The sequence below is a fragment of the Diospyros lotus genome, chromosome 13, assembly GCF_014633365.1.
Source record: "Diospyros lotus cultivar Yz01 chromosome 13, ASM1463336v1, whole genome shotgun sequence".
NCBI lineage: Eukaryota > Viridiplantae > Streptophyta > Magnoliopsida > Ericales > Ebenaceae > Diospyros > Diospyros lotus.
The window spans coordinates 824,761-833,585 of record NC_068350.1 but is presented as its reverse complement, the minus strand read 5'-3'; positions in this window follow the sequence as shown (position 1 = coordinate 833,585).

Below are 8,825 nucleotides of genomic sequence, written 5' to 3'. Positions count from 1 at the left end.
ATTTTTTATATTTTAATAATTTTTTATCAAAAAATTAAAATAACAGAAATAATAAAAAATTTAAATTTAATTGATAAATAAAAATTAAATTAATTCAAAAATATAAACGCATGGTATAATTAAAATAATGAAATGTTTAATTTGTCACATAAAAAAAATATCAAAGTATAAAAATTAAATTGAGTAAAAAATATAAATATAAAAGTATAATTAAAATAACGAAAAAATTAATTAATCACACAAAAAAAAAACATAAAAATATATGAGAAAAAATATAGATTTTACCGTATATTATTTGCAGATAATTTATATTTATTATATGTTATTTTTAGCCTCAAAATAATTATATTAATTATAAAATATTTAAAATATGATTTATTTATCATTAACTAATAGAATCATTTCAGTATTACAAATAAAATGTGATAATTGCATATTATTTAAAAATAAAATACATTTACGACATATTAACATTACCCTATAAATAAAAGATAACGATATTTAGTCTTTATCGTGTAAGTGATTAGATAGTCTACCGAGAGCAAACTTATCGTTTTGTCACTCTTTATTTTTTGGATAAATTTCACACGTTACTTTGAAATTTGATCAAATTACACCGATTACTTTTATATTTTTTAAAATGTCAAATACCTCATTGCTATTAAAAATAATTAAAATGACCGTTTAGCCCTTGTTTTATACTAACCCAAGCTTTTTTTTTTTTTTCTCTTTTATTTGTTCTTTTTTTTCCCTCATATATCATAATCTCATTTTTCCCATATTTCTCTCTTTCATTCTCCCGAATAGTTCTTTATTTCACACTCATCTCTATTCTCTTTTTATCTCTCTTGTCATCTTTTTCTCTCATCTTCATTTGACTACAAATTATCAAATCATTCCATCAACAATGGTAAGGAAAATGGCAACAACCATAACAATTCAATAATAACACATGCACACACTCTCTCTTTCTCATTTTGTCTTGTCACCAATAAGACTAAAAAATTTCTTGACAATGAGATTAACGGAATCTCGACAATCAATAAAAAATTCTGTCTCATTTTATCTCTTTTTTATAATTATATCATTCTTTTTTATGTCTATTGTCTCACTAATGTGGATTTTAATCAAAACTCATACCAAATGGGTTATGATGACATGGCAATGGATTTTTTTTCCATCGCAAATGATTGATAATGAGAAAGAAACCCCATATATTAGACTATCTCTCCATATCTATCTTTGTCTCTATATCTCCCATTTGTGCATATCTCTCTACCTTTGAGTTTCAAGTGATAGGCAAAATTCCATTGCACGACCTTTTTCTCTCTCATTCGGCATAGAGGTGGTTGGTCGATGATGGCCATCAAGCATCCCTTTATTCTTTTTTTTTCTTTTTTGGTAATTATAATGTATGGAAAGAAAATGGGTATTTTAGAAATTAGAAAAAAAAAAATTAAGAACCATTAATTAAGTGTAGGGGTTTTGTGTTACACAATATAAAAAGTTATAAAAGATAAATGACATATTTGGAAACAAAATGCAACCCGAACCAATCAATATATATATATATATATTTTTTTTAAATAATATTTGTTAAAATGAGTAAGATAAGGGAGTATTAAAATAATGTTGAAATACATTTTGAACCAAAATATGAAATACTCAAACTAAAGTTAGGAAACATTTCAAGATTTATATCAGATTTTTTGTTAAATTTTTTAGAATTTATCGAGAATTGTACTTTTTTTCCTCATATGTTTGTTAAATGCATATAATAAGCACTAAGATAAGGGTTTTTTTTTTTATTTATCAAAATATCCCTATCACCAAATTTATTTAAAACTATATGTTAACATTAACAATAAATTTATTATTAAAATAGTGTTTTATGATGTTAAAAAATAAAAATAAAAAATAGTATTTTATTTTCTAAATCTATGTTTAAAAATAGATTCTAAAAAGACTTAGTAAGTAGAAATAATTATTGGTGGAATTACAATATTTCAACATAGATAATTAAAAATTACTAAAATATATATTTCATAATAAATAATAAATATAAAATTGAATAAAATAATTTAAAAATTCATGAAATGAATTTGTATTAGACAATAATATATATATATAAAGAGAGAAATTTAAATTTTAAAAATCGGTGAAAAAAATAAATAAGACTTAAATAAAAATAAAAATTTAAAAATAAGTCTTATTTTCATTTAAATTTTTAAAATTGTAAAACTATATGACATTAATTATTTTACAAGGAGCATACTGATAATTTTGGCTTATTTATAAAATATTAGATAAATTTATCTGGAGAAAGTGAAACAAGAAGTCACGTAAAGGTTATTATGAAAAATGTCAAATAAGTTTAACAAACGCATTGAAAAGGACAAACATTCAAAATACTTCTCATATCTAAAATTTTTCATTCCATATATTGATTAACAAACATTATTTAAATAGAAAACACGAAAGTTCCCAATCATTGCATAATCTTGGGTCGGGACCATCCCACTATCCCAAAAATCTAAGACTCTCACACCCTGAACTAGATAGATAAGCAAGTGAGTCACGAGTCGAACTTCGACCTTAGCCCCGTAGATATATGTAGATTATTGACAATTGCATAGAGACAAATTTAATCTCTAATTTGAGCCCTCAAATATATACGGGGAACCATATGCGCTACTCCAAAGAGTTGAGCCTTGTGATTGTGACAATGTTACTTGGTATGATTTGTTAGTCTTACTACCTAAAATGTCTAATATGTGATGGCATTAATTTTAATCCTTAAAATTAATGATTAAAACCTATACAAATACCTATTAAATATTTCGTATAATAAGACTATTCTTTTGAATTATTTTATAAGACTAATTACGGAAATGGTGGCACCGGACATGGGTTGGATTTGCGTCAAATTTATACCCAAAGTGACTTTAAATTTATGCATTTATTTCTTATTTTGACTCCCTGATCACTCATTTAAACTATCATAGTATTAATCATTCACGTCACATTCATTAATGTTATCCATCTAGACAAATATTGATTGGAGTGAGCAACAATCCAATTAAACTGAAATAATCGAATCGATTGAAATTGTGGATTTAATTCGATTTAAGTTATGGGCCTATTTAGTTTGATTTATAAATTTAACAATTTCAATTATTTTAACTTTTATATTGAAAAGAATCAAAATGACCCAATTGACTAAAATATTAAAAATAATATTATTTTGTAGTTTGTTATTTAAGTTTTTCATTTTTTTCTCTCCGTTTGATTTTTTTTTGATTTTTTAGTTTAAGAATATATTTGGTCAATTCAATTTAATTTTAGACACAAATTTTGTCTATTCGATTTGAACAATTCATTTCATTTCGATTAGATCAGTAATTGAATCAATTGAATACTCAACCCCTAAATATTGACATGACATATTTTTCATCAATCGATCACAATACACTTTTGTTGTGTTGTGTCTCTTATTTCTTCAAAGTGTAGAAAAGCCTATTTCAGCCTAAATTTACCTTACTTATAGGGTGTCTAATGGGCCCAAATTATAATAGAGATACATGGGATATCTAGTTCATCATCTCACTTCTTTAAGGTATAGAAAGGTTTATCTTAGCTTAAATTTACCTCACCTTTATGTATCATGTTGAATGGGACTCAAATTATAATAAAGACACAAGATGTCTAGCTCAAGCTCAAATATCATTTTTGTCCCCTACTCACTCTTGACCTAAATTTACCTCACCTCTAGTGTATCCAATGGGACCCAAATTATAATAGACACACAAGATATCTAATTCATGTTCAAATACCATTTTTGTCTCGTACTCAACATTTGAGGTGTTATGGGTTTAGATAGATTCAAGAACTAAACCAAATTAGTGTACTTAGTTCAATATAGCTAGATTTTTTCTTAATTCAACCCAATTTTAATTGGGTTGACATGATTCATTTTTTTTTTTTTTTTTTTGTGATTAGGTCAATTTTCAGTCTAATTTTACGAACTCGATCATGATTAATTTTGACTCTAAATTAATATAAATTTATATTATTAACCCATAAATGTCATTGATCGTCATGTTTATCTCTCTCGCTTTTAATAAATATATATAATTTGGGGACCCCTCAAAGAAATTAGAGCTTTTATTTTGATAATCACTTAAGTTTTGGATGCTAATGACTAATGTAATGTCCAATTGCCCCTTATTTAGTCCTCAAACAGCTGGTTGATAATGGCAGCTGTTGAAAAGTCAAATCACCCTCTCAAAACTATAAAAATACCTTTCTCACATTTTTTATTTTTTTAATTATCAAAATTCTTAAAAAAATAATAGCAAGGAGAGAATTAAGAGTCGAGAGAATTGATAAAATAAGTCTTGATTTATTAAATTTGAACTCATTATCAAAATTTAACCCAAAAATTAAATAATTTTATTTTTTAAAAAATACCGACAATAATAGAGATGGTATATCGTCTCTATTAAGTAGTTTTTTTCAATAGAGAGTGAGTGAGTAATTAGGTATATTGGGGTTTGTAAAATTTGTCCGATTATATTACTTTAACTTTTTTGTAATGAAATTATTCGTCTTTCTCCATAAATATCAATAATATAATGTAATCGAATCACTTAAATCTTATATTCATTAATCATTTTTTTACTCTATTTAGCACTATCAATCCTTTATGATAGTTTACGCGTGCCCCCACAAACATAAGCGCGGGATCTTTGTTTTAAAATACTATTATTATTATTATTATCATTATCATTAGTTTTGGGGATTATTTCTAATTTAAGAGAGCCCATATATATATATATATATTTTAAAGGAGTAGGTTCATAATGTCAAAGGTTGATGAGTCAACATCTGTCTTGGAGAATTCAAAAGGACTTTTTGGGGTTAGAAGGGGTGCCCCATGGGATGGTATCATTGTCAAAGGAAGGAGCTTTCCCCAAAGAAAACCTGCCCCCAATCCATTTGTTGTATTCCCCCTTTCTCAATGCCCTGACCCCACTTTCATAACTATTCTCCTAATCTTTTCTTAATCTCTCATCAAATCACCAAACATTTGCATTTAAGTGAAAGGACTAATGACACTCTCAGTGACGTCCTAAAAGGGTACGAGATTAATAATCTGAGGTGATATTTTAACTTATTCTTAAAATTAGCTCTCTTTTTTTCTTTATAAAAAAAAATATTCACAAACTTCTCGATTACATCATATTAAGATAGAGATTTGCAACGACTAATTACTCGTCATTTTGAAAATAAAGCAACTCTTTCTCTCTCTCTTTCTTATGATAAGATTTTTGTGTCCCCTCTTTGTGAAGAGATCATTTCAATAATTAATGCTACTTATCTTTCGTGTTCAATAGGGTGTGTTATTTTGTTATCTCTTGTGATATATATATATATATATAATAATAATTTCTTTTATATTCATATGATCAATGGATTTGAAAAAATTAAGGCTTGTAATTATTTTTATTTATTAAAAATACTAATGAATGTAGAAAACAATTACAATTATTTTTTTATCATAAAAATTAAAGAGTTCTCGTTGCAATAATTTTCAGTCGAAACGTCTCTCTCTCTCCCTCCCTATAAATCTTGAATTTCCACACCTCGAGTTGGACAGATCAGATGAGTGAGTTGTGAGTCGAAACCTAGATCTTACCCTCACAAATATATGTAGATTATCTATAGTCACATAAAAAAAAAAAAAAAAAAACTCGATCTCTCAAGTTTACAATGAACAACTATTTTTATTATTTTTTTCATTAAACGACCTAGGAAGAATGTCAATAGGCAGTCTTGGCAAGCGAATTCTTCCAAACCAACGGAGAAAATATTTAATATAATATCATATGATCATGTTATATCACATACCCATTATATATTATCATATATATATATTTAATGTTATATGTAAGGGTGAACAAAATTTAATTAAATTAAAATAATCTAACTGAAGTGGATGAAATTTATGGTTTAGTTTGGTTCAATTTGTAGATCAATTTGATTCAATTTTTAAATTTAAGTTTTTTAATTATTTCAGTTCTATTCAATCTTCTTATTGAAAAAAATCAAAAAAATCAAACTGACTGAAATGTCAAAGATTATATCATTTTTATCAAATTAATAATTTAAAATTTGGCAAAAGAAGAAACTGTTCAATAAAATAGAAGGCAAGGTGACTTTTGTTCCCTTTTCTTTTTTTTTTTTCAAACATGCGTCATATCAGATTTTGCTTGCACTTTGTTATTTTTATTTTTTTTAATTTAAAAAATTATTCGATCGATCTAATTCAATTTTTGAAAAATAAAGATATGCGACGACTAATTACTCATAATTTTGAAAATAAAGTAACGCTATCTCTCTCCCACTTTCCTATGACAAGATTTTTGTGTCCCTTCTTTGTTGAAAGATCATATTGTTAATTAATGCTACTTATCTTTTGTGGCCAATTCGGTGGTAGTGTTTTTTTCTCTCCTTTGTGATCATATATATATATAATTTTTTTTTATATTTGAAATTCATACGATCAGTCGATTTGACCAAATTAAGATTTGTAATTATTTTTATTTATTAAAAATACTAATAAATGTAATTTATCGTGAAAATCGAAGAGTTCTCGTTACAACAGTTTTCAATTGAAACGTCTCACTTTCCTTATAAACCACGACCCACCACACCTCAAGTTGGACAGATCGAATAAGTGAGTGTGGATATTTGCAAATTATCCATAATCACACAGAAACAAACTCAATCCCTTAACGTTATGATAAATAACTACTTTTATTATTCTTTTTCAATAAACGAGCTAAGAAGATTGTCAATTGGCGGTTCAATCTAGGCTTGGCAAGCGAATACCTACCAACTAAGAAAATATTTAATATAATATCATATGATCATCTTATATCACATATCCATTATAAGTCATACATATATATAAATATATTCAATGTAATATATAAGAGTGCGTAAAATTTCAATTAAATTAAAATAATTGAATCGAATTGATTGAAATTGACGATTCAATTTAGATCAATTTATAGACCAATTTGATTTGAATTTAAAATTTTTTATTATTTTGGTTGTGCTCAGTTCACTTATTGAAAAGAATTGAAATAATCAAATCGATGTAAATATCAAAGATTATATCATTTTTGATTAAATTAAAAATTAAAATTTAAAAAATTGGGCAAAAGAATAAACTGTTCAATAAAACAGAAGGCAATGTGCCTTTTGTTCATTTTTTTTTTTTTAACATGCATTGGATCAGATTTTGCTTGCCCTTTGTTTTTTTTTTTTTTTGATGACTTATTCGATAGATCCAGTTCAATTTTTGAAAAAGGTTTAATTTATTCAATTTGAATAATTCGATCGATTTAGTTACCCACCCATAGTTACATGCCTTTTCATTTTATGTTAGGCCTAAGCATTTGTTAAAGAAGATGATGCGAGTAGAAGTGAGCAATCATTTCAAATCAAATAGAATCAAACTAATCTCATCCAATTAGATAATAGATAATTTTTTCTATTTAATATAAATTTTAAAAAATATATATATACATATAATTAATTTTCACCTAGATAGGAATTGGATCCAAAAACCTAATCAATAAGATTCAATCTTAGATCAAATCAATTTTTTCGATTTAGACCGGTTCAATTTTTCAATCCAAACCCATATTGACAGTAGCATAAGTTAGTTCATGATTTATATACATCTAGACCCAAATTAATCGGACCAACGACGCTAATAAAAATTTACTATATTTTTCTTAACATTAGGAGAATTGTATATTTTTTATTAATTATTTAAATCTTCTAGTCTGGTCTTTCGTTGTGTGTCTCGAGATATACCCTATTTTAAAATTATATACTTTTTTTTTTTTGGTTATTTTCAATAAGACTCTTGTTTACAAAAAAAATAAAATAAAATTATACCAATCCAACTCAAGTCTCCATTTTAAAGTCTAAAAATTATACAAAATTTGTATGCCTTTAGTGCACCAAAATACTCAAATTTATAATACTTTGACATAAATTTCTTAAAAAATAAATTCCTTAGACAAAGCAAGCATATTTAACTTAATATAACTTAGAAAAATAAGATATTTTTAAAAAAGAGATTTATATTACTAAGATGGAGTAGAACAAAAAATAAGCCTAATGGTCTAACTTTGGCCCAACTCCAACTCAATTGAGTTCGAAAAATAGAACAAAACCTTAAACGAAAACACTCTATTTAACCTGACAAAATCAAGTTGATTCAATTTAGGGTGTGTTTGATTATATTAATTAAAATTTAATTATAACTAATGATTGCTTAGAAAACAAAAATCACCCCACCCCTTTTAGAAAATAAATTTCATAAAAAAAAAAAATTAAATGCTTGTACCACACACCAACTTTTTCATAAAAAAATTAAGAGTGTTTGATTATTTTTATAAAAAATATGTATAATAATTACACATAATTAGACATTTTGTAACATCCCGATCGAGCAATAGGAAGGACCGGAACAACTTACCCTAATGGACCTACGCGAACTTCCCAGGGGGGTCTCCCATCCCTGGATTACCCCAGGTTAAGCATGCTTAATTTAGGAGTTCTTTGCCAACATTCAGCCCAAAAAGTATACAGCTAGTGTTGTTTCCTTTCTTACACTATCCTCAATATATACTAACTTCTCTGGGCTCTCGAGATATTACACATTTTCTATAAAAAATATATATTATCAAACAGTCCCTTAGATTTTAAGTTTACCCACCCATGAACACCACTTTCATTCAAGA